The 27,899-nt window shown below is 37.5% G+C and overlaps 2 long non-coding RNA genes and 1 other non-coding gene across 4 annotated transcripts in view; 1 reads left to right on the top strand and 2 right to left on the bottom strand.

The window, feature by feature from the left end:
* Positions 1-16,572, bottom strand: part of LOC121029112 (uncharacterized) — a 17,695-nt gene extending 1,123 nt beyond the window's left edge. Inside the window, exons 1-2 of one of the 2 annotated variants that reach the window (XR_005789596.1) lie at positions 16,562-16,572; positions 11,437-11,441 (exon numbers count right to left, since the gene is read on the bottom strand). This is a non-coding gene — a long non-coding RNA (uncharacterized LOC121029112). Of the gene's footprint in view, positions 1-561; positions 570-11,436; positions 11,442-16,561 lie in introns of both variants that reach the window. The other variant, XR_005789595.1, reaches the window with a different exon arrangement.
* TRNAK-CUU (transfer RNA lysine (anticodon CUU)) lies at positions 5,989-6,061 on the top strand. The gene has a single exon. It is a non-coding gene; the product is annotated as a tRNA-Lys (tRNA).
* A 7,155-nt stretch (positions 16,573-23,727) lies between the features above and the next one.
* On the bottom strand, positions 23,728-27,526 carry LOC121029560 (uncharacterized). The gene is made up of 2 exons (XR_005789771.1): positions 26,922-27,526; positions 23,728-24,313 (listed from the first exon to the last, which is right to left on the bottom strand). It is a non-coding gene; the product is annotated as an uncharacterized LOC121029560 (long non-coding RNA).
* Positions 27,527-27,899: the final 373 nt, after the last annotated feature.

Raw genomic sequence — 27,899 nt, 5'->3', positions numbered from 1 at the left:
AAAAAAAAAAAAAAAAAAAGCAACAAAGACTAGAAAGGACCAGAGAATACCAAACTCTACAAGCAATATAATGGCAATACATTAATATCTTTCAGTACTCACTCTAAATGTCAATAGACTAAATGCTCCAATCAAAAGACATAGGGTAACAGAATGCATAAGAAAACAAGATGCATCTATATGCTGTTTACAAGAGACCCACTTTAGACCTAAAGACACCTTCAGATTGAAAGTAAGGGGATGGAGAACCAACAAAAGAAAGCCAGTTTAGCCACACTTATATCAGACAATCAGGACTTTAAAATAAAGACTGTATCAAGAGATGCAGAAAGGCATTATATCATAATTAAGGGGTCTATCCACCAATAATACCTAATTGTAAACATTTATGCCCAAATGTGGTAGCACTCAAATATATAAATCAGTTAATCACAAACATAAAGAAACTCATTGATAGTAATACCTTAATAGTAGGGGACTTCAACACCCCACTCACAGCAATGGACAGATCATCTAATCAAAAACTCAACAAGGAAACAATGACTTTGAATGACACTGGACCAGATGGACTTAACAGATATATTCAAAACATTTCTTCCTAAACCAGCGGAATATACATTCTTCTCCAGTGCACATGGAATGTTCTCCAGAAAACACCACATACTGGGACACAAATCAGCCCTCAACAAGTACATAATGATAGAGATCATACTGTGAATATTTTCAGACCACAATGCTATGAAACTCGAAATCAACCACAAGAAAAAAATTTTTAAAGTAACAAATACTTGGAGACTAAAGAGCATCCCACTAAAGAATAAATGGGCTAAATAAGAAGTTAAAGATGAAATTAAAAAGTTCATGGAAGCCAATTAAAACCATAACACCACAACCCAAAATCTCTGGGACGCAGCAAAGGCGGTCATAAGAGGAAAGTATATAGCAAGCCAGGCCTTCCTAAAGAAGGAAGAAAGATCTCAGATACACAACCTAACCTTACGCCTTAAGGAGCTGGAAAAAGAACAGCCAATGAAACCCATAACCAGCAGAAGACAGGAAATAATAAAGATTAGAACAGAGATTAATGCTATTGAAACCAAAAGAACAGTAGAACAGATCAATGAAACCAGAAGCTAGTTCTTTGAAAGAATTAACAAAATTGATAAACCACTAGCCAGTTTGATCAAGAAGAAAAAGGAAAGGACCCAAATAAATAAAATCAAGGAATGAAAGAGGAGAGATCACAACCAACACAACAGAAATAAAAACAATAATAAGAGAATATTATGAGCAATTATATGCCAATAGAATGGGTATCTGGAAGAAATGGACAAATTCCTAGAAGCATATACACTACTAAAACTGAAACAGGAAGATAAAGAAAATTTGAACAGACCCATAACCAGTAAGGAAATTTAATTAGTAATCAAAAATCTCCTAAAAAATAAGAGTCCAAGGCCAGATGGCTTTCCAGGGGAATTCTACCAAACATTTAAGGAAGAGTTAACACCTATTCTCTTGAAGCTGTTCCAAAAAATAGAAATGGAAGGAAAACTTCCAAACTCTTACTAGGAAGCCAGCTTACCTTGATTCCAAAACCAGGCAAAGACACACTAAAAAGGAGAACTATAGACTAATTTCCCTGATGAACATGGATGCAAAAATCCTCAATAAGATACTAGCCTGCCAGATCCAACAATACATTAAAAGAATTATTCACCACGACCAAGTGGAATTTATACCTGGGATGCAGGGCTGGTTCATTATCCACAAAACAATCAATGTGATTCATCACATCAATAAAAGAAAGGACAAGAACTGTATGATCCTCTCAATAGATGCAGAGAAAGCATTTGACAAAATACAGCATCATTTCTTGATAAAAAAAAACCCTCAAGAAAATAGGGATAGAAGAATTATACCTCAAGATCATAAAAGCCATATATGAAAGACCCAACACTAATATCATCCTCAACGGGGAAAAACTGAGAGGTATCCCCCTAAGGTCAGGAACAAGACAGGGATGTACACTCTTGCCATTGTTATTCAACATAGTATTGGAAGTCTTAGCCTCTGCAATCAGACAACACAAAGAAATAAAAGGCATCCAAATCGGCCAGGAGGAGGTCAAACTTTTACTCTTCACAGATGACGTGAAACTCTATATGGAAAATCCAAAATATTCCACCAAAAAACTGCTAGAACTGATTCATGAATTCAGCAAAGTTGCAGGATATAATATCAATGCACAGAAATCAGTTGCATTCCTATACACCAACAATGAAGCAACAAAAGGAGAAATCAAGGAATCAATCCCATTTACAATTGCACCAAAACCCATAAAATATCTAGGAATAAATCTAACCAAAGAGGTGAAAAATATATACTAAAAACTATAGAAAGCTTATGAAGAAATTGAAGAAGACACCAAAAAAATGGAAAAAGATTCCATACTCCTGGATAGAAAGAATAAATATTGTTAAAATGTCAGTACTACCCCAAGCAATCTACATATTCAGTGCAATCCCTATCAAAGTAACACCAGCATTCTTCACAGAGCTAGAACAAATAATCCTAAAATTTGTATGGAACCAGAAAAGACCCTGAATAGCCAAAGCAATCTTGAAAAAGAAAACCAAAGCAGGAGGCATCACAATCCTGGACTTCAAGCTATACTACAAAGCTGTAATCATCAAGACAGTATAGTACTGGCACAATAACAGACACTCAGATCAATGGAACAGAATAGAGAACCCAGAAATGGACCCACAAACGTATGGCCAACTCATCTTTGACAAAGAAGGAAAGAATATCCAATGGAATAAAGACAGTCTCTTCAGCAAGTGGTGCTGGGAAAACTGGACAGCGACATGCAGAAGAATAAACCTGGACCACTCTCTTACACCATACATAAAAATAAACTCAAAATGGATGAAAGACCTAAATGTAAGACAGGAGGCCATCATAATCCTCGAGGAGAAAACACTCAAAAACCTCTTTGATCTTGGCCACAGCAACTTCTTATTCAAAACGTCTCTGGAGGCAAGGGAAACAAAAGCAAAAATGAACTACTGGGACCTCATCAAAATAAAAAGGTTCTGCACAGTGAAGGAAACAATCAGCAAAACTAAAAGGCAACCAACAGAATGGGAGAAGATATTTGCAAATGACATATCAGATAAAGGGTTAGTATACAAAATCTATAAAGAACTTATCAAACTCAACACCCCAAAAAAAACAAATAATCCAGTGAAGAAATGGGCAAAAGACATGAATAGACACTTCTCCAAAGAAGATATCCAGATGGTCAATGGACACATGAAAAAATGCTCAACATAACTCATCATCAGGGAAATACAAATCAAAACCACAATGAGATACCACCTCACACCTGTCAGAATGGCTAACATTAACATCTCAGGCAACAACAGAGGTTGGTGAGGATGTGGAGAAAGAGGATCTCTTTTGCATTGCCGGTGGGATGGCAAGCTGGTGCAGCCACTCTGGAAAACGGTCTGGAGGTTCCTCAAAAAATTAAAAATAGAACTACCCTATGACCCAGCAATTGCACTACTAGGTATTTATCCAAGGGATACAGGTATGTTGTTTCAAAAGGACACATGCACCCCAATGTTTACAGCAGCACTATCAATAATAGCCGAAGTATGGAAAGAGCCCAGATGTCCATTGATGGATGAATGGATAATGAAGATGTGTGATATATGTGTATACACACACACACACACACACACACACACGCACTATGGAGTATTACTCAGCAATCAAAAAGAAAGAAATCTTGCCATTTACAACTACATGGATTGAACTAGAGGGTATTATGCTAACGAAATTAGTCAGAGAAAGACAAACATCATATGACTTCACTCATGTGAGGACTTTAATACACAGAACAGATGAACATAAGGGAAGGGAAGCAAAAATAATATAAAAACAGGGAGTGGGACAAAACATAAGAGACTCTTAACAATGGAGAACAAACAGAGGGTTACTGGAGGGGTTGTGGGAGGGGGGATGGGCTAAATGGGTAAGGGGCAATAAGGAAACTACTCCTGAAATCATTGTTGCACTATATTGCTAACTAATTTGGATGTACATTAAAGAAATAAAATTAATTAAAAAAATAAGGCAAAACTCAGAGGGTCTTGAGTATACATAAGTATTTTTTTAAGTCTATAATTTTTATGTGCTTAGAAACAGGGTTATGATGGCCACCAGCCCTTAGCTTATGAGCACTTTCTCCTTGCCTTTCTTCAATGATCTTCTTACAACTGTTAGTTTTATTTTAAAATTCTGAGTTCATGGCCTTTTTTCACAGTAGAATATGTCTTTTTTTATCCATCTTGCCTAGAATTTGGTGAAGCATTTTAATTTGAAGATTTGAGTCTTCTGCTCAGATAAACTTCCTTCTACTACTTAATGTCTTCCTCTTCTCCATCTTTTTTTTTTTTTTTTTTTTTTTTTTTTTTTTTTTTTTTTTTTTTTTGTCTAGCACTCCTGTTATTCACACAGAAAGTCCACTGGATGGGGTGCCTGGGTGGGTCAGTTGGTTAAGCATCTGACTGTTGATTTCAGCTCAGGTCATGATCTCATGGTTCAGTGAGATCAAGGCCTGTATTAAGCCCTGCATCAGGCTTCGTACTGACAGCACACAGCCTGCTTAGGAGTCTCTCTCTCCCTCTCTCTCTGCCCCTCCTGTCCTCAAAAGTAAATATTTTTTTTTAAAGTCTATTGGGTCTGTTATCCAAATCTATTATCTTGCCCATTTTTATATCATTGGTTTTAACAGAGATTCTGTGCTCTTTCCATTTGTCTGCTGGTTTGTTTGTTTGCAAATCATCATCCGTTTTTATAGATGTGGCAAAGGTGTGTGTGTGTGTGTGTGTGTGTGTGTGTGTGTGTGTGTATGCATGCTATGCTTAAATATCCTTAATTGTTCTTACAATTTTGTTTATTGGGAAATGGGGTGCATTTTTGTTCAAGATCAAGTTCAAAGTCTAACTTAGCTCTGTCAATATTTAAATAACATTTTTATACCATTTTGTATCTCTCCCAGAAAAACACTTCAGATATCAAATAATACTATTTATATTAATTGGCTGATTTGTACTAATTGGCTGTTTTTTAAGCTCTACCTAGCTGATTGGTTTCAGGAAGTTTTTGTTATTCTTTGTTCTTATCTAAGTCTGAAAGACTGGTTTATAATTTTTAACTGCAATTTCAGGCAGTTTGGGGAAAGCAGAGATATTTTCAGGCTTCCCAAGCCCTTGTTTCCACAGTCTTTAATTGTCTATTGCATAAGATAGGAGAGCTCTGCTGATCTAAGGGAGGACTTCTACAATAGCTTTATTTTGTTAGAAGCCTCTTATTTTGTGTATCTCTTGATTCTCTTCATTCTGTGTTCTGACACCCCTTTGGTTGGCTGTTTATTTTGTTTGTCTATTCCCTGGGGGTGAAGTTTCAGTTGCTGAGGTACCTTGGGTAGCAACAATCTCGAAAATGAAGGGAGGAACAGCAATCTGGCAAAAATACATTAGAGATTTGTCAGATGGTGAACACATAACTCCCCTGGTTAGAGCCTGAACAAAGCTTCTTTGTTCCTCAGTCTTTTCAGCAGTCAATGCTTGATGTTCTAGACCAGTGTCAGAAGGAACTCAGTGCATCTGCTAAGCATTCCTGCACCTCATGGGGGACCAGCGAGACCCACTGTCATCTCAGGAATGCTCAGTCAGGAAGATAAATTCCCTGGGAATTCACAAGTCTCTGCAAACCAGTAGTTCTCAAATCCTTACCCCTTGGGTCTCTGCCAACTGCCTCCAAACTTTCATCCAACACAAAGGAGGGAGATTCTATCAGCTTTTTTTTCTCCAAGGTCTTACATCATCCAGTTAAACAGCAGACCTGGTTACTACTCAGCTCAGGACAAGTCCTATGTATAGTTTGGTTAGAGATGTAGGATGAAAGGTGCCTGGCTGGCTGGCTCAGTTGGCAGAGCATGTGACTCTTGATCTCAGGGTCATGAGTTCAAGCCTCATGTTAGGCAAGGAGCCTACATAAAAAAAAAAAAAAAAAAAAGAGGGGCCCCTGGGTGGCGCTGACTTTGGCTCAGGTCATGATCTAACGGCTCATGAGTTCAAGCCCCATGTTGGGCTCTGTGCTGACATCTCAGCACCTGGAGCCTGCTTTGGATTCTGTCTCCCTCACTCTTTGACCTTCCACTGCTCATGCTCTGTCGTTCTGTCTCTCTGGCTCTGTGTCTCTGTCTCTCTCAAATATAAATAAACATTTAAAAAGTTTTTTAATTAAAAAAAAAGATGTATGATGAAATCAGGAGGGACACACTCAAGCAACCATCTTCCCACTTAAATAAGGTATAAAGGTGTGATTCCATGTACTTGACAATTTGGTAATGTTACATTTGCCTTTTGAAGATGAAAAAGTAAACTCTTAAGAGCTGATACTTCTCATTTTGTTCTTTATAACCCTCATATCTTGAGAAAGCGCATGTTTAAGTGATGTTTGTTCAGTGGATAAATGAATAAATAATTGAATAAATGAACAAATGAGTAAAATCAGTCTCAAAAAAGCAAGGGAATTTTTATTATTTATCCTGTTACTCATTTATTCAGTAATAATTTGTGGAGCAATTGCTATGCGCCAGACTCTATAAATCTGTAAATACAAAGTCATATAAGACAAAGTCCTTGACCTCAAGGGAAAAAAAAAATATCTATCTATTGCCTATCTATCTATCTATCTATCTATCTATCTATCTATCCATCCATCCATCTATATCAACCAGGAATATAGCTAGTGGATCGGTGATAGACTAAAGTGTGAAGAGAGCTAGAATGGTAGCATACACAGAGTGTCATAAATAAGAGAGAGGAACCTAAATACAATTCAAGGAAAACTTGCCAGAAAAAAAAAATGCATTAAAAAAGCATACAATTAGGCAAAGAGTGATTTAAGACTCAACTCTATTGAAATAAAGCCAAAACTCTTTCCCCTGGAGAGTACTTTGTTTATGAAATGAAAGATTAGAAGTCTGCTCAATCAATTCTTTCTTCTTCTTTTTGAAGATAGAAGTTATTTGTGTGTGGGGGGGAGGGGGGTGTTTACATGTATGTGAGTTGGTGGGATAGGTCAGCTGGAGAGAGTAGCAAATGAGGGGAGTTAACAAACTCATGAACTGTCAGATCTCTCTAACCTGTACCTTATTTCCTAAATCACCCACCTCTATCTTGTCTACTCCTAAACCTATGTTCTGTCCATTTGGGGGGCATAGAATCCAGTCTTTTCTAACTAATAACCCTAGCTCTTATCGTGGTCTTATTTCAATGTGTATTAACCAGAAATCTCTCAGAATAATATCTACCCCAGTGTTGTCCAACCAAAATGAGAGCAGCTATGGGAGCCTCCAACCAGTGCATCTTGTCCTTGTTAACCAGACATAGACAGTTCCTGTAGGAGACCTCATTTGACAATAAGTACTGATCTGCCAGGCCCACTTTTGGACAAAGTCCTTTTTGGGGGAGTGCCCATGAGTAATCCAGGTCTTGAATTTAATTCATACTTAGTCTTTCACTATTTCAGTATCTTTGGAAAAGTATTTTAGTTTTCTGCATCTCTTTACTCACCTACTAAAAGATATAATACCAACTCTGTGGAGTTATTTTGAGGATGAATAGTGACATTTTGACACTTAGGGGCACTTAAGAAAAATTAGAAGAAAGTTAAATCATCTTAATATTCTTTAAAATTGTTAAGGAATTTACATTAACAGGGGCTTTTCCATAAATTATCCAATTTTGCTCTTGCAATGGCCCTCTGGGTTAGGTATTATCACTGAGGAAGCTGAAATTTTGGCCAAGGGAGCTGAGGTTCAAACATAGATCTTGTAACTTCAAATACTGATTTTTTACAAACAACTTCAAATGCTTCCTCTGAAAATTAAGTCGTAAAAGCACAGAGAAATGAATGTTTCATGGTGGAATTTCAAGCATTAGTAAAAAGATTGTGGGAGAGATTTTGGCACCACATAGCCAGCAGCTTACCCCAGCATTGAGTGAATTCCATCAGACCTAGGGAAGAGGGTCTTAGACATGAGCATTCTGCCACAGCTGCCTGAATCATGAAGACTGTGGGGATATTTTAACCTCCAGCATCTAGAATTTGTATATAATACTCCTAAGAACACATTTATAGCAATTAAAAAAATCAGACTTTATTATCCTTCAAATTTTGTCCATTTCCTGATTTCCATATATGCATTAGATAAAATGGTGTATGATATGGAAGACACTTTTCTGGTCATGAGGGATATCAGTACTTACCTTGAAAAAGAGCCATTCTTGCATTCTCTTTTCTACACATGGTATAATTTCAAGAACCAGAGCAATATTGGTCAGTAAAAATAAATAAAACCCAAACAAATGCCTGATCTGTTCCCCTGGTCAAGTTTACACATCTCTGCTCCAAAGCATTGAACTAGGCCGAGACTTGCATCTTGCTTAATTGATGTTTTATGAAAACCCATTGAGTGCCTGCAGGTCATGATCTCACCGTTCGTGAGTTTGAGCCCTGAGTTGGGCCAGAGCTGACAGAGTGGCCCTGCTTGGGATTCTTTCTCTCCATCTCTCTCTGCTTCTTCCCTGTGCACTCTCTCTCTCTCTCTCTCTCTCTCTCTCTCTCTCTCTCTCTCAAAATAAAAAAATAAAGAAAGAAAAAATAATGTAAATTACACACACACACACACACACACACACACACACACACACGGGAGCACCTGGCATGATATCCAGCACTCAGGCAGTTAGTTCTGGAGACAAAAGTTTCAAGTCCCATCTTATGTCTGTCTTTCAGTAATTAAAGCTCTCATCGACTCCAAAGAGTTTGTTTGGATATGAAAGTCAATACGTTTTTAAAAAAAGATTTATTCTTGGGGCACCTGGGTTGCTCAGTTGGTTAAGTATCCCACTCTAGCTCAGGTCATGATCTCACAGCTGGTGGGTCCGAGCTCCATGTTGGGCTCTTTGCTGACAATTCAGAGCCTGGAGCCTGCTTAGGATTCTGTGTCTCTGCCTTGCTCTGCCTCGCTCTGCCCCTCCCTGGTGCTCTCTCTCTCAAAAATAAATAAACATTTAAAATATTAAAAGTTAAAAAAAAGATTTATTCTAAAAAGCCTAGCTGATATTTTTGTCAATTTTTCATCAACATAAATCTGATTGTCTGCTTTCTGCACATTTTATTTTATTATCCTCCTGAAATGAAATCTATTAAAGTAGGACCAAATGTCCTCAGAAAATATTTGGATATTTTGCTCTCTACCTCCTTGAAATAAAGACACTTCTGTAAGTTTTTGAAATATTTTTATTTTGAAACAATCTGAAGCTTTCAGAAAAAGAAGTACAGTACAAAAAACTGTCTTTTCTGGAACCATCTAAGTTTCTGACTTCATTGTCCCTGTATAGTTCCTATAAACAAATATTCTCTAAACCAAACCACAACCATCAAAACTAGGGAAATAGCTTTGCCAAATTATGACCATTGTCAGCTTGAGCTCCTGTACCAAAATACACCAGGCAGCTTAAACAACAGAAGTTTATTTTCTCACGGTTCTGGAAGCAGGAAAGTCCAAGATCGAAGTGTCAGCCTATCTGGTTCCTGGTGAACATTCTCTTCCTGTATTATAGATGTCTGCCTTCTCTCTGTGTCCTCACATGGCTTTTCCTACGTGTGGGGAGAGAGAGAGAGATCCCTTTTTCTTCTTTTAGGGTCACCATTCCTATCAGATTAGGACCCTGCCTTTTGACCTCATGTAACCTTAACTATCTGCTAAAAGCTCTATCTCCAAATACAGTCACATTGGGGGTTAGGGCTTCAACATATAAATTTGGTGTCAGGGTTCGGGGGATACACATAGCAACTATTAAATCTTGAACCCTCCCCATTCAAGTTTCACCAAATGTCCTAATGATATCCTTTGTAGCAAAAGAATGCAGCTCAGAATCACATTTTGCATTTACTTGTTATTTCTGTCTAATCCCTCTATCTGTAACAGTTCCTCAGTCTGACTTTCATGACCTTGACGCTTTTGAAAATTATAGGCCATTTTTTTTGTAGAATGCCCCCAATTCGGGTCTGCCTGAGGTTTCCTAATGGCTAGATTCAAGTTATACAACTTTTACAGCAGTATCACAAAAGTGAACTTACATACACTCATTTCATCCCATCAGGTAGAACTTGTTTTTGAGCTTGCTCTATTGCCAATGATCATTTGATCACTGATGAAGGTGGTACCTCTTTCTCCATTTTAAAGTTTCTTGTTCTTACTTTTGTCATTAATATTGTTTTGTAGGAAAACAATGTGATATGCCCCCATTCCTCCTCAATCTTTTAATTTTTATTTATTTATGTCAATAGAGACTCATGAATTCTTATTTTATTCAACTGATTACATTATAGTTATTACTTGTTGTAATGGTAAAATTGTCCCAGATTTGGCAGGTGGAAGACTACTCAGGCTGGTTCCTATGTCCTTCTGATGTGGTGCTTATCTTGTACTTGTCTGGTTCCAGCTCTTCAACCAGTCTTTTCTCCAAATCCTGGTTCCTTTTAGTGGTACAGAGAGTCCCCAGCTTATGATGGTTTGACTTATGATTTTTCAATTTTATTTTATTTATTAAAAAAATTTTTTTTACATTTATTTATTTTTGATAGGCAGAGAGAGACAGATCACAAGTGGGGGAGGGGCATAGAGAGAAGGAGACACAGAATCCGAAGCAGGCTCAGGGCTCTGAGCTGATAGCACAGAGCCCGACATGGGGCTCAAACTCACAAACCGCGAGATCACGACCTGAGCCGAAGTCAGGCGCTTAACCAACTGAGCCACCCAGGCGCCCCTGATTTTTCAATTTTAAATGGTGTGAAAGCAATACACAGTCAGTAGAAACCATTCTTTGACTTTGGAAATATGATCTTTCTGGAGCTAGTGATACACAGTCTGATCACCTCTCCTCATTCTGGGTAGCTACAGCGCAGCTCCCAGTCAGGTGTGGGATCCTGAGGGTGAACAACCAGTTATAAGCACTCTCCAATTCTGTCCCCATGCAACTATTCTGTTTTTCACTTTCGATACAGAATTCCACAAGTTACAATGAGATATCGAACATTCTATTATAAAACAGGTTTTGTGTTAGATGATTGTGCCCAACGATAAGGCTACTATATTTTGAGGACATTTTTGTTTGTTTTGGACAGAGAAAAAGCGTAAGGGAGAAAGGGGCAGAGAAAAGAGAGAGAGAGAAGTGGGGCTCACCTGGGCCTTGTGTTTTTACCTGAAGTGGGGCTGGAGCTCACCAGAAGCGGGGCTCATGCCGACCCGAAGTGGGGCTTATGCTCACCTTGATGTGGGACTCGAACTCACCAATTGTGAGATCACAACCTGAGCCAAAGTCAGATGCTTAACAACTGAACCACCCAGGTGCTCTTGAGCACATTTAAGGCAGTTTAGGCTAAACTGTGATGTTCAGTAGGTTAAGTGTATTAAGTGCCTTTCTTACCCACAATATTTTCAATTTACAGTGGGTTTATTGGAATGTGATCCCAGTGTAATTGAGGAAGATTTGTAGATTCTGAGATCTGAGAACTAAGTGTGCTCTTTGCTATTGGGATGTTGCCTCTCCAATGTTTCTCAGTGGTTGGAGATAGAGAATATCTATGTAAGCGTGTGTATGAACGTGTGCATTTGCACTATAAATGTTTCAATATGTATCTGTATCTATATGCAATGAGTTCTGCTTTAACATTTGTTTCATAATGTGATTTTGTTCCAGTACAACTGAAATATTAAGGAACAATTTAAGCATAGCATAAATTTTGTGTTTGTTTAGACATGATTTCCTTTGCAGGAAATACAAAATGAACACAGAAAACGGCACCCAGTTGAACCAACTGGGTTGTCCATAAAACACATGCATGTACACACACACACACACACACACACACACACACACACACCCCTAACATCTACCATCTGCTTCAACTTACTTCATGTGCTACGGGCCATACTGGTTGCATCTGGTGTTACAACTTTCTGTCTGATTTCAAATGATTCTCCTTTCACTGCTTCACAATAACTCAGAAGCTGTAATCTTTTTCACACCCACTTCCACAAGCAAATTTCTGGTCCTTTTTAAGGACCACATATTCAGTATAGTGTTTCTGTATTTCTTAGCCATTTAACATGTGCAACTGTGCTATCATTTTTACTATGTTCCAGTCTTTTTTTTTTTTTTTGAGAGAGAGAGAGAGAGAGAGTGAGAAAGAGAGAGAGAGAGAGCACAAGCATGGGAGGGGAAGAGAGAAAGGGTGAGAAAGAATCCCAAGCAGGCTCCCACTGTCAGCCAGAGCCCAACATGGGGCTCTATCCCATGATCAGAAAGATCATGACCTGAGCCGAGATCAACAGTTGGACACTTAACCGACTGAGCCAACCAGTGCCCCTCCAATCTATTTTTTTTAAATATATCACTGATGAAGTATTTGCTCCAACCTTATTGTCCCATAAACTCTGTGTTTTCGTTGTCTGATTTTGTATGACATGAAAATTTTTAGGTATATGCATGTCATACTATAGCAGGATTGACTCTATTCAAGACTGTAAATTCACACAAACATCTCCCATTCCAATCCAACACTCCAGTTTATTCTAACTTTCTTGTCTTCTATTTTGGGAGCCCCTTTCTCTATCAGTGACAAACCTCGTGCCCCTTATCCTTAATATGGGTATTTAATTAATCAGGCCCCAGTACGTAACCAATCTCCCCTCACTACCATTGCCTCACTACCTGTGCAGATGGCCTTACCACCCACACTTCATCATCAGGGTTCTCCTTGCATAGATGCCAACTCACCCTTCGTTAGGTTATGACAACCCGCCCTGGACCACTTGTTCATGTGGTCACTCTCTTCACTTTTCTTGGCTCTTATTCTTCCCCATGAGCAGCCCTCTTACATGGACACCTTTCTTATGTTGCACAGGCTCTTCAGCAATATGTGTTTGTCTGAACTGTTGAGTCACTCTCACCACGAGGTCTGGACATCTACCTTGTTCAGTCCCACTTATAGCTATAGAACTGAATTGTCCATTAAAAGAAGAAATGGAAAGGGGAAGAGGAAGAAAAAGAGTTGAGATTTTTGTCAGAAGAATAAAAAATAGTGACCTATCACCCTGCAATAATGTCTTCTGGACTTGCATTACGGAATTAGCGCTATTCCATTTTATTAAAGCCTTTTAATCTTACAGAAGGATCCAGGTATTATATCTGTATCAAGCCAGGACAAATTATTGTCATTCTTCTCCCAAAGTTCTAAAATGGAGCAAAATGGAGGAGGAAGTGATTGCAAAATATCACTGTATAAGCTGCTGCTTCAATACGTGGTGGATGTTTAGTTTGCTATGCATTAAGGACATTTTATTTTATCCTTGATTCCAAATGTGAAGTGACTTTTTAGTTCAGAGTGAGTTTTACATGCCCATGATGATGACATGGAACACAGTCTTACAGAGAAAATGTTGTAGAAAATGTTCCAGTTGTAGGGCCAAATGTTGTCTGCAGAGAAAATGCCCAGACCACACAGCAGTGAGCTGTACTATGGTGCTATTGCTTCCAACCTCCACCAAGAAAACGTGTAACCAGCACTCAGTTAATAACAGGGAAGTAAAAACATATATAAATGAATTGATGGAAACCTCTCCACTTATTCTTTGAATAAATTCATGGAGAAAATTAAAAATCTCAGGGCAAGGTATCTTAAAGCAACAATTATGTGTAAGATGAGACACTTAGGAGCGAGCCACAGAAGTATCTCTAGGATCTGATCTAAGAAGAATCTAGTCCAGCTCAAAACTATTCTGTTAGAAGCACTTTTTAATAATTATAATCAATTCTTTATTCAGCAACAAATGAGAATTTACATCGGATCTCACAATACACCCTTTTGAGTTTATTGGCCATAAGTATGTAACTTATAAATGTTTTACATTATGATTTGTAGATTCAGTCATTCTCAGCAAGTCTTTTAGATATCTTCAAAATGTCCTGAGTAGATCCTTTTTCAGATATCATTATATCACACATAATGTTCAGCTAAAAATGCATGTCTCTGGAGTGGGCAAAATCAGGTGCAATGGCCTTCTCATTGTTCTTAATCAATATACAGAAGTTCTCTTTACTGACATTTATTGTACTCAACTCATGGAATTAAGCAAGCTGTCTAGTCTATTACGGTAATCATATTATTCAAATAATTATATGTTACCAGCTTACTTTATAATTGTTTGAATGATCCGATTTTAGCAATTTACCAATATGAAGCCTTTCTAAAACAACCCAGTTCAACATTCACTCATGTTTAAGTGTACTTAAAGTGAGTGGTAATTTCTATGTTGAATTTATTAAAAGGTACAAAGTTTGAGAGTCCTCAAGAATACCCTCAGATTCAATAATTTGTTGAAAAGACTCACAGAATTTCAGAAAAAGCACTTATGCTCACAGTTGCTGTCTATTACAGCAAAAGGATACAGATTGCAATCAGGCTAGAAAAGAATCATATAGAACAGGTCCAGAAAAATTCCAGACATAAGCTTCCAGTTGCCCTCTCCCAGCGGAGACAACTGAACAGAATGGCAATATGAAGTTCTGCCAACCAGGAAGATATCCAAGCCTTCGTCTCCAGAGTTTTTATTTGGGCTTAGTCACATAGACATGATTGGCCACCCATATGGCTGACCTTATTCTCTACCCTTCCAGAGACGGAGCTGTTACCACATGGCCCAAGGCCACACTGTTAGTTAGCATAGACTGCTTAGGTGGCCCAAAGTCCCTAGGTAAACAAATCAAGCAGGACATTCCAAGAGCTTAGAGGTTACCTCCCAGAAGCTGAGAGCAAAGGCCAGATCTTCAGCAATTATATGTTATCAATTTACTTAATACTTCTTTGAATGGTGCAATTTTAGTAATTTGTTTATAGGGAAGCTTTCTGAAATTCATTGCTCATATTATGCACTTATTGATATAAATGCCATCAGTGAAAGTGTTAATTTCTATGTTGGATATGTTAGGAAGACTATAAAAACAAGTTGTTAAAACAACAACAAAACAAATTGCTTTTGCATTAGGCATAACTAAGACCATAGAGAGTGGCAAGCAAACAACACAAAAATCTAGAAAGACTCTTATTTAGATTCCTTGTCAAGTTCCTTTATGTTAAAGAGCCTGAAGCCGAACATCTTAGACTGTGAATTTTTTGGTTAGTTTATGCCAGGAAATAGATAGGAAGTTTTAATCTGCAGACCCCCCAAAAAGCTCTTGGCCTTACCACAAAAGGTTGGGAAATAAATGTATATGTGTGGATCTTTATTGACTAATTGCTTTTTCTGGTTTCAAAGTTTTTCGATAGCATGCCAAACATTAGATAACAGGGATTTGATAGTGTGGAATTTAATCTGAGCCCTGTGCTCCTATAAAAAGCAAATGTTAAAGGATCCTTACCCTTTTATGTTCCAGAAAACAAGAGCTCACTGAAAACAAAACAAAACAAAACAAAACAAAGCAAAAACTACCATCCCCGTAAGACTAGATAAGACTCACAAAGTCCCCTTGTTTACCTATGACAAAACCAGACACAGACCCTCCAAATTCTTTTTTTTTTTTTTTTTTTTTTGGTCTCATTAAATTATAACCTGAACTACTTACCCACTGATCAATCAGAACAAAATGCTTGTTAGCCAAACTTGGTTAAACTTCTCTTTTACCTGCAGGGTCCTGAACATTGGTCTGCCTCCAGCTTGAGCCAGCATGCCAACCCTCCTGAGAACAGGCTGGCCTCAGAATATTCTGTGAGCTACTATCCCACCATGCCCTCCTCTCATTCCACATGAAAATATTTTCTTTCTCTCCTTCCTTTATTTCTTTCAAACTTTCTTTCTTATTTTTCTTCCTTTTCCTCTTTTATTCATTAAGAGGAATCTCTTCTGAGTCACTTCCCAGTTGTCAGCAAAATGCTGCCTCTCCCTGACCCCATCTCACCCTTTCACACTCTGGGAGTCTCTGGGAGACTCTTCTTGAGGAAGCACCCTTAGGCCTAGCCCAACTCTGAGGCACTGAAACAATGTTTTTGGTATGCTTATGCCTTATCCATTCCCAAATCATTTAAAGTGGTAAATAATACTATTTAGATTGACAGATTTGATTAAAAACCTTAAGCTCTACTCAGACAGCCTATTTCTGAAAGTTTTTGTATTTTGGTTCACATTTTAAACTGAAAGATTCATTTATTGACTGTAATTACAGGCAGTTTTGTGAAAATTTATCTGTTTTTAGGCTTCACCAGCATTTGTTTCCACCAAAAACATTTAAGCTGTTTATTGTACATCTTGAGATGTTTTCCCTAGACAGGGGAGGATATGATACTGTATTTTAATTTATTTTTTTATTTTTTTTTTACATTTATTTATTTTCGAGAGACAGAGAGAGACAGAGCACAAGTGGGGGAGGGACAGAGAGAGAGGGAGACACAGAATCCGAAGCAGGCTCCGGTTCCGAGCTGTCAGCACAGAGCCCGATGTGGAGCTCAAACTCACTAACTGTGAGATCATGACCTGAGCCGAAGTCGGATGCTCAACGGACTGAGCTACCCAGGTGCCCCTGATACTGTACTTTATACTAATCCTTAGATGTAAGGATTTTATCAGAACTAAACAAATACATTCAAGGGCCCTAATTCATTAATCAGGTGGCCATCTTCATGAATAACTGGTTACATTTTTCTATATTTACAGATTGTTGGATAGCCCAAACTCCAATTTTAGTTGATCTCCAAGAAATAATCTTGGAGACATTTGATATTCTGGTGTCCAAAAAATGGTCCACAGAAGTGACTTCCTAAGTGAAATAGTAAGAGAATCATGCTTACAGTTTTGAATGTAGTGAGAGAGGTGGGTGTGTGGATTAATAATAGTACATTTTATAAAGAATCAACCATTTACATAATAACTTTTCATCTATGACATACCAGAATGGAACAAATTTTGGGGGGTGAAATTGCTCTTATCTTTTAAGTAGGAATTCTGGTAATCTAATGCCCTATGAATATAGAAAGCATGCCCAATCATTAACAAAGGTAGATAACTGGTCAATAAATCAGATTGTTTTCATATATTTATTTTAATTTTAATAAATCCTCTAAATGAATCAGAGAGTTTAAGTAGCTTGCCACAGAAGACAAAATTAAAAGCAGGATCTGAAATCAAATTTACATCTGCTTGGTGCCAAAGGCCACGCTTGTTTTTTCTCATTATGCCATATGTTATGCATCAAGGGCTGTATAATGTGCTTTTGACCATCCTTAGGCCCAGAAATTAAATACCATAGTATAATATTGGGGTACATGGTAAACTCTCAGTAATAATAATAATAATAATAAACAATCATATTTCAAGTTATCAAAAGTATCTTCCTTGAGAGATGACCCTCCATTCCCCATCAATTTAAAAGCATGGTATTAACCTATACACTCTTTCTCCTAAAATAAGGGCTTTGGAATCGGGAAAACTTGAATTCTCTCACTTACCAACTATGTGACCTTGGGCTAATCACTTAAATTCTTAAAGCTTCAGTTTCCTCATTTGTAATATTGGAATAATATTAACATCACTGGGATCTATTATTATATACTATATTGCCTATCATTGTATCAAAATTTGAAAAAATCAGCTACAAGTTATTTTAATTCCAGACACACCCACTTTGATCTGATTGGACTGTCTCTCTTTGTCTCTCCCTCTACTCTTTGTTTTAGAAAAAGAGCCTATTTGACAGTAACACTGTTAAGTGTGGATGCCATTGAAAAGATGGCTCTGAAACTAATGGTCACTTTCCATGCCCTTTGTTTTGTGCCTGTAGCTGCCCCTTTTAGACTATTCAAAAGTTCAAGACTTGGTTCAAGAAAGTTTTCATTACTGCCTGCCCAGACAGGACTATTTGGAATTGTGTTCCAGGCATCCAAAGCCACACCAAGCAGAGGAGTCAAGTAACTGTGTACAAAACACTTAGTATCATGGCATTAAGCCATCTGGCATAAAGAGTATTGTGAAGCAGCAGCCGTAAGTCCTGATTGCAGCTCTGTTAGGAAAAAGCTGCATGACCCTGGCTCAATCTGAACCCTCTGGGTCTCAATTTACTTATTTACAAAATGACAGAATTTGGTACATATAGTCGCTCAGTTCCCCAAATTCTAAGTTACTAGGAATGACTCTCCAAAAATAAAATGTTCAGAAGATTTTTCAATCATTTATTTGCTTATTTATTTATTTATTTATTTTTATTTAAGTTTATTTATTTTGAGAAAGAGAACCCGCATGTGAGCAGGGGAGGGGCAAAGAGAGAGAGAGAGAGAGCGAGAGAGAGAGAGAGAGAGAGAGAGAATCCCAAGCAGGCTCCATGCTGTCAGCACTGAGCCCAACACAGGACTCCATCCCAGAAACCATGAGATCATGACCTGAGCCAAAACCAAGAGTCAGACATTTAACTGACTGAGCCACCAGTTGCCCCTATTCACAAATTTAAATTTTTTTAGTGCTTGGCACTGTTGTAAACATTGTCGATTCCACTGTAGGGGAGGGGGATAAAAATAGAGTCCTCACTTTCAAGAAATTTAAATTCCTTGAAGACAATGAATGATAAACTAAAAAGTAAATATAGAATATGATGGCAACTTGTAGGACACTTGAGGAAATATTGTTATCAAGAAGGCAATATATAAAAAATTGTTCAGTTTAATCTATTAAACTAGTTCCTTACTCACAGTCATTCCAACACAAAAAGGAAAGAGAAATATTTCTTTCTTGAGCAAATCCACTAGAATGGGCTATATCCCAGATGCATGGTTAAAAGTCAATAGCACATGAGGCACCTGGGTGGCTCAGACAGTTGAGCATCCAACTCTTGATTTTGGCTCAGATCATGATGCTCAGATCATTTGGCTCAGGTCATGAGATTGAGCCCTGCATTGGGCTGTGTGCTAAGTGTGGAGCCTGCTTAAGATTCTCTCTCCCCCTCTCTCTAGCTCCCTCTGCCTCTCTCACATGCTCACATGCTCTTTCTCTTTAAAATTAAAAAAAAAAAAAAATGAAAGTGAGAAAAAATGAGGAATGCCAGCCAGGCAGTGAATTTTAAGTGTATGTTAGGAGCTGTATATCTGTTCATTTTTAACTCAGCACAATTGAACAATTTATGTATTTCTCTTGGTTTAAAAAGATTAAACTAAGGCCCGAAGAGGTGAGTCACTTACTCGGATCTGTACACAGCATTCAAGTTAAAAACCAATTCTCTTTTCATGGCACTGAGACTCCAGTGAAACTTTTTTAGGAGAGTGAAAGAATAAGAACTTAGCATTGTATAAGTACCTTGAAATTCTTGGCATGACACTTATTTGAACAACCACACAGAGATAATGGCGTAACTTAGCAAACAATACAATTCTTTTTCTTGTGAAAGTGTAGATTTCACACTGAGGATTAAACATGTTGTATTTCCCTGAAATTTCAAGAATAATCATTGGTTTACATGAAGAGAAAATCCCTCTCCCAGGCTTTTTTGGATAAAACGGATTGACCCGAGAAGTGAAAAGAGAGAAGGGGGATGGGGCTCAAGTAAAGCAAGCACACCATGTAGAACTGAATTCATTTTAATTATAAAATAGATGGTTGACTATAAGACAGGGAAAATATTATAAGCAATGCCTTCATGTTTTTGATCTGCATTGGAAGTTGCTGATTCTGCCTGGTTGCAATCACAAAGATTTCTATGATTTTGATAATTACCGCTACTTAAAGATAATGAGTCAGTTTGACTCTTCAGTCATACTTCCAATTCTGAGTGTGATTCTTATTTTTATTTTAAATATGAAAATCTTCATGACTAAAGCTTCCAAGCAACATTTTCCTCCAGGACCTGGACCTTTGCCACTTATTGGAAATCTATATATTCTCAATCTGAAGAGGCCATATCAAACCATGCTGGAGGTAAAAAATAAATGTTCATTTCATACCTATTTATAATTTTCTACATCATTCTTACCCTGATAGGTTTATTATCATGCACATATTTATAACTGGCTCATATATGTGTAATGGAGTAATTAGACAGGATTTAAAGTTAGTCAAGCTACTTTAAATTTAATTTTTAGTTTGTTTTAAATTTGGATATATAAAAATATCCAATATCCAAATATCCAATAGAATAATATTTCTATTATTTCTAATAGTATTTTATCCTGAAATATTTATGATCTGTGTCCTTTATTGCAACCACTTTGATCTACATTTTTCATACTCTATATACATATTCCATATCCTACATATTTCATTATAAAGGAACCGAATCATGATCATAGTCTTACTCTACAAAATTTTAATTTTTATTCAAAACAGAGTGTACAAAAGACACAATCAAGAGTATGGTCTCAACAGTTGAGACCCAGAACTATCTGTCATTAGCTGTGTGGATTTATATAAGAATTTAGTCTCTATTTCTTTGTCTGTAAAATTACAGAGCTAGACCAAGTATTGGATCATATTTCTCTAATTTCCACTTCAAAGATTTTACAGTTCTTGATTGTGGAATAAGATAGATAGGTAGATAGATAGATAGATAGATAGATGATAATATAGTAGAAAGGGAGGATGAAGGGATGGAGGGAGGGAGAAAAGAAAGAAGGTAGGAAGAAAGGAAGGAAGGAAGGAGATATAATATTCGTAGTTTTCATTAGTCCATAAATTCCAATTTTTAAGTTCTAAAGGGCAGATGATTGAAATTGAGTTTTGCTATATTATGTAAATTCTAAGTTTGAAAACCAAACTGGGAGATATGATGAAGAGAAAATCATTGCTTTGCCTCCATGTGCATCATCATCATCATCATCATCATCATCATATCATCTTTTATTTGTATTGTACTTTGTATTTTACAAAGGACTGCAAGGATATCACTTATTCCTTATAACCACCCTCAGAGGAAAGTAGGGATATTTTTATCTCAATTTTACAGATATGTGACTCAGAGCAACTGACATATTATTAACTAAAACAATAGGACTTGCTTTTCTGATCTTTTGATGTTATTTTATGGCCCTTTTTCTGATACTCAAAGGTCACATGACAGGTTAATTTCCCAGAAGAATGAGATCTTCTTTCTTTTCTTTTTTTCATGTTTATTTACTTTTGAGAGAGGGACAGAGAGAAAGGAAGACACAGAATCCTTAGCAGGCTCCAGGCTCTGAGCTGCCAGCACAGAGCCCAACGCAGGGCTCAACCCACCAACCATGAGATCATGACCTGAGCTGAAGTTGGATGCTTAACCAACTGAGCCACCCAGGCATCCCAAGATCTTCTTTAAATAAATCCTTCATCTAATTCCATATACCCAACTCCATTTGTTTCTTAACATTCCTATTTTTGCTTATGTATTAACCAACCTCGTCCCTTTACTATTTATACCTTCATTTTTTCGCACTTTGACCTCTGTACTATTGTTCTGTGTTAATTTCATCTATGAAATGTCTTTTCTACATTTCTCCCTAGCCTATGCCTACATTTTTTTCTTAAAATTTACATTTCTAATTTTTGTTCTTTGCTTGAAACATACCATATCCACTTTATCCACTTTATATATAGTGGTTCACACCTGAGGAACTCTGTCCTCCCAGCCTCAAATTCCTATTTTAATTTTAATTTTCCTATAATAATAATTTTAACTATATCATCTTCCTAAATTTTTTTTTCAACGTTTATTTATTTTTGGGACAGAGAGAGACAGAGCATGAACAGGGGAGGGGCAGAGAGAGAGGGAGACACAGAATCGGAAACAGGCTCCAGGCTCTGAGCCATCAGCCCAGAGCCCGACGCGGGGCTCGAACTCACGGACCGCGAGATCGTGACCTGGCTGAAGTCGGACGCTTAACCGACTGCGCCACCCAGGCGCCCCATTATCTTCCTAAATTATTGAACCCTTCTGAAATTCCTGTTACAATCCTAATGTTATTTTTTAAATCCAGGTGGTTTTTTTTTTTTGTAGACATCATCTGTCACCAAACAACATTATTACAATATTATAGACTATATCCCCTATGCTGTACTTTTCATCTCTGTGATTTATTTATGACTAGAAGTTTGTATCTCTTAATCCCCTTTATCTATTTCATCCATCCCCCAGCTACTTCCCTTCTGGTAATACAAGTTTGCTCTCTATATTTAAGAGTCTGTTTCTTGGTTTGCCTCTCTCTCTCTCTCTCTCTCTTTCTCTCTCTCTCTCTCTTTCTCCCCTTTACTCATTTGTTTTGTTTCTTAAATTCCAGATATAAGTGAAATCATGTGGTATTTGTTTTTCTTTAATTTATTTCACTTAACATAATAACATCTAGGTCCTTCCATGTTATTGCAAATGGCAAGATCTCATTCTTTTTTATGGCTGAGTAATATTCCTTTGTATAGGTATACCACATCTTCCTTATCCTTTTGTCTATTGATGGACACTTGGGTTGCTCCCATTTCTTGGCCATTGTAAATAATGCTGCAATAAACATAGGGGTGCATATACCTTTAAATTAGTGTTTCATTTTCTCTGGGTAAATACCCAAATCATAAAATATTTCTATTTTTAATTTTTTGAGGAACTGACTTACTGTTTTCCATAGTGACTGCAGCAGTTTACATCCCCACAAACAGTGCACAAAAGTTGCAATTCTAATGTTATTTTCCAAAGTCAAGTTTCCTTAAAAAGCTAGTATTAGAAGCCCTCATCTCATTCTTTGCTTAAACCTCCTTTGGGTTAAGACCACAAGTTCTGTAGCCAACAATCCTGAATGTATATCCTCGAGCATGGGGCCTGCTTGAGATTCTCTGTCTTCCTCTCTCTGCCACTCCCTGCTCTCAAAAATAGATAATCATTTTCTTAAAAAGAATGTAAACAATAACACTAGTGTTATAAATATACTGAACCATATTTTCACCTAGATAAAGTTGTTGTATCTTGCTCACATGTGCCTTGGCCAAATGCCTTGATGAAATCCAAATATTGTACTTTTATGTCATTCCACTAATTTAATAACCCTTTAGGAGTGCTTGAGTGGCTCAGTCAGTTAAGCGTCCAACTTTGGCTCAGGTTGTAATATCACCATTCGTGGGTTCCAGCCCTGCATTGGGCTCTGTGCTGAAAGCTCAGAGACTGGGGCCTGCTTCAGATTATGTGTTTCCCTCTCTCTCTTCCCCTCCCCCACTCACCTTCTGTCTCTCTTTCTCTCAAAAATAAACATTTAAAAAATTTTTTAAATAACCCTTTAAATCATTAGATTAACTTTTTTAATGGTACTTTAATAACTCTAAAAATGGGAATGGTTTCATCTTTAATTATTTTTAGTAGACTAATATTGGCATCTAGTAAATACTACTAAGCTATTTTAATGTTTCAACAACTTTTTGAAAAGGCATTTCTCCCACTATTGTTCTCCAAAATCTTGTTCTTTGAGACATTAGTAGATGTTCTATGCAAAAAAGCAGTGTCAGTGAAGTGAATTTGAGAAATGCTCATATTACAGGCCTCTCTTTTGGTTCATGGTGTGCCTATTAGGATATTAAAGCCTCTGAGAAAAACACCAAAAACCTGTTTAATTTTATTTAATTCAGTTTTCACACTTACTAATCCTTGGAACATTTTTTTTCTTGGAATTCCCACTAACATCTCTTAAAATCAACATTGAGTAACAACAGTTCATTCATGATCCCTGATCTTGCTTCCAGGATCTACCTTCTTTTATTCCTTCTAGAAATTTGGGACACTTTTTGTCTCTGGCTTGTGTCAATATTTTAATCAAATTCTGGAAATTTTTAAAGGTCCATTCAAGTGTCACTTCTTCTTAGAAGGCATGATCACCAATAATTTTGTTCCTCTATAAAATCTTTTCTTGACAGTTTGTCACAATCAGCCCAGAACTGGTTTAATACTGTGTATGTGTTTTCCTACTCTGATTAATGAATTCCCTTATAGGCAAAACAGTAATGGATGCTTCTGTTGTTAATGGCATTGTGTCAGTGTTGCTTGGAAAATGGTTTGATTAACAAGGCACTCAATTCCTGAGACTTAACTTTGATTGATGAAAATGTGAAGCTCTTTGGAGGTCCTAGGATTGCGGTAACCGTATCTTCCCTCTTCAACTTCATGTCTTCTTAGGTACACTAGATTGTTCAAGAGACCATGAAACAGTATTTGTTAGAGAATTGCCATTTCAAAAATGTACACTTTATAGAACATTCTGAGTACAGAGTATCACAAGTCTGCTTGGTTAACACATTTGATAATTCTCCAATCACACATTACTGTGTCAAATATCTTACTTATAATGCACAGATTGTGAATCACACCAATAAATAGTTCAGTATATGACTTCAATACATTTTTACAATTTTGGCCATTCATGTTTTACCTACACCACTACTTATACATGGACTATGGGATAAGCCATGAATGAATAAGGAACACTCAGTAGAATTCACTTACAAGAGTGAATTTAAACAAAGGGGAACTATCAAGTACTAAACAAAGTACTAACTAAAACTTTAATATTTACTCTGAGCCATGTAAGTTCACAATAATGCTACAATCCGGGGCGGCTGGGTGGCGCAGTCGGTTAAGCGTCCGACTTCAGCCAGGTCACGATCTCGCGGTCCGTGAGTTCGAGCCCCACGTCCGGCTCTGGTCTGATGGCTCAGAACCTGGAGCCTGTTTCCGATTCTGTGTCTCCCTCTCTCTCTGCCCCTCCCCTGTTCATGCTCTGTCTCTCTCTGTCCCAAAAATAAATAAACGTTGAAAAAAAAATTAAAAAAAAAATAATGCTACAATCCAATTTGTTATACTTGTGAGCGATGAAGTTGCTGTCTTCTAGAATGTAAGGAAAAGAGCCTTGTCAAATAGTTCCCATTTCCAATAGCACAACTGACAACTGTTAATATTATTTCACTTTGTAATAATTTAGGTTCTGTTACTATAAGTACGTATTTACTCTAAGTACTGATTCAGGGGAACACTGGATCAGGCAACTATATGTATTTTAGGGATGCCTTTTATCTTCGGTATTTATTAGGTCATTTGGGTGGTTAGGGGCCCTATAGAGAATTTGATGAAATATATGATAGAGCTTCTCTCAAGCACATGAATATACTGACAAACCCACCAAATTTAGCAAACAATGAAGTCCTCCCTAAAGTTTTTAAGGATTACAGAATATTAGAATTACATGGTACTGCTCTATGGGACAGTAAGCCTATTATAAATTACAAAAATAATTATTCTGATCCTGCAAAGAAACAGTGGTAAAGTGAGTGTGCTATGCAGAACTAGAATAGTGTGACCTGGAATCACCTAGGAGTTTGCAAGAAAACCTTTGGATTTATAGCTCTGACCAGAAAGCCCATATTGTTTTCATGTCTCATCTAACCTCTAAGTAGATGTATTACCACCAGCATAATATACAAAATACTCTGGGTACATAGAACTTACTATAAACCATACCAATATTCATCATGTTACTTAATTCCAATCAGGAATTTGTGTTGTCCAATTCAGTCTGCCAGTTAGTTGAGATAAACTTGAAGTCTAAATGAGATGCTATTTCTATAATGCTTTCAGAAATGATGGGGCCTTCCCATTATTGCAAGTATTATATATGTATATTTATCTTACTCTGTTGTTTTTTGTTCTTTCAGCTTTTCAGTGTGTTTCCAGTTTTGGGGTTCGTCCTGAAAAGTCATAAGACAGTACTCAGAAACCAAGATGAATTATTTGCTTTTATAATGATTATAAAAATGTTATTTCCTAGATTGTCAGCATAAATTTGACAAAAATGACCCAAGAAGTTTCACTGATGCCTTTTTGGTCAGACAGCAGGAGACCATGGTGTTTTGCTCAGGGGTTACCTAGGCCTATTGTGTATTATTTGGTTTAATTAATACCATCTGGAGGAAAAATATTTCTTTCAAAGAAGAAGGATAGCTGGATTCAATTAAGTTCGTCATGGTAGATTTGTACACTCCAAGACATGCTATTTAGTACATTCTGCATTCTCAAATATTTTCCACTGCTTTTTGCATCACTCTCTGAAAAAAAAAAAAGGACATATACAAGATCCCAAATGTTAGCTTTTAGAATTAGTATAGTATTCCTTTTATTGCAATCTTGAAAATATGTTTCAGTTGATTAACACAAGAAAGAGTATTTAATGCAGTTTTTTTTAAAAAAAGAAAGTGTTGGGCATATTCTAATCACTCAAGTAAAAACTAATTTCCAAGTGGCAAACAGCCTCTCCCATTGTTAGAACTATTTATCATTATTAAATTGGGGACATCGGGGCCAGGCTTTATTCAAACACTCTGCACAGCACCCTCATAATAAAAAAATTCCACTGTATCGAGGAAAGAATGCAATTCAATGCATTCCTTTTTTAAGTTCATGTTAGGTTATTCACTATGATCATCCAATATAAAATTATTTCATCACTAATGATTCCTTTTGCCTTTCAGGAGAAAAGACACATCCATTGCCCATTTCAGTGATGAAAATTTGGCGGCACTTGTTAGTAATCCGTTTGTGGCTAGTACAGAGACCACGGCCTCCACGCTGCACTGGGAGCTTCTGCTCATGATGCGATATACTGAGGTCCAGAGTAAGTCTCCTAAGATTCAGAGCATTGCCTGAAGGAAGGACTCAGAAATCTCTTGGACTGGAAAAGGCAGAATTCTATGGCCACACTGGATACCTTTAATTTATGTCCTTGAGGACAGTGTATACCTTTAGTTTCTTTTTGACGTAAGAAATTAGATTTCACTTCCTAAGCTTCCTGAGACGGTCTGCAGGTGTCACTCCAGGCCGGTCCCCAGAGGAACCTCGGGAATAGAGCCCTCGAGTGGAAGCAGTACAGAGAAAAGATGAGTCAGGTAGAACTCGAAGAGCACCTGGGTTTGATTTTCACAAGGAAAGAAACGTGAGAAGATGGTTCCAATATCCCCTCCCACGCCAGACTCAAATCACTCTGCGTTTTATCCAGAAAAGGTCTGTGATGAGATCACCAAGCTTGTGGGGTCAGCCCAGCCTCGAATTGCACATCGAACTCAAATGCCATACACAGAGGTGATCGTTCATAAGTGCAGAGATTTGCTAATACCCTGTCCACAAGCTTACCTCATGCAACCACCACAAATGTTCTATTTAAAAATTACTACAGTCCCGAGTTAAGGGTTTAAGAAGGGGAAGTGAGGGGACAGGGAAAGGATGTCAAATGCTCAAAATCACAGAAGCACTGAAATGAACTGTCAAAGACAATCTTGGCCTACCTTTCTTCCTTCCCACCCTCCTTTCCCTTTTTCCTCTCTCTCTCCCTCCCTCCCGTCCAACAAAAGGTAACTGAGTGTGTCAGTGTGTAAGTACACAGAATAGGGGGTAATTACTCTGTGCAACTTTATAAGTATAGTTATTTTTATGTGGTAACTGAAGAAATCGGGGATCAGAAGGCTTAAGCCAGGTGGGTGGGCAAAAGGGCCAGATCCCAGGAAAGGCGTGCCTCTGCTTAGAGCACTGTTTTCACCTCACAGGGCCCCTCCAGCGTCACTTCCCCCCTCACACAGAAACACCCCCCAGACCCTCTGCTTCTCAATCTTACTACTTCCAGATGCATTCTTGTGCTTTCCACTGGCAACCTGAAGAAGTACGCACAGATCTTTGCTAAAAGTACACTGAAGGCAGGGATTGGCATAGGGTCATGGTATGCCC

The sequence above is a fragment of the Herpailurus yagouaroundi genome, unplaced genomic scaffold, assembly GCF_014898765.1.
Source record: "Herpailurus yagouaroundi ecotype Mexico unplaced genomic scaffold, PumYag 139, whole genome shotgun sequence".
NCBI lineage: Eukaryota > Metazoa > Chordata > Mammalia > Carnivora > Felidae > Herpailurus > Herpailurus yagouaroundi.
The sequence above is the reverse complement of the archived record's forward strand: the minus strand, read 5'-3'. Positions and strand labels throughout refer to the sequence as shown.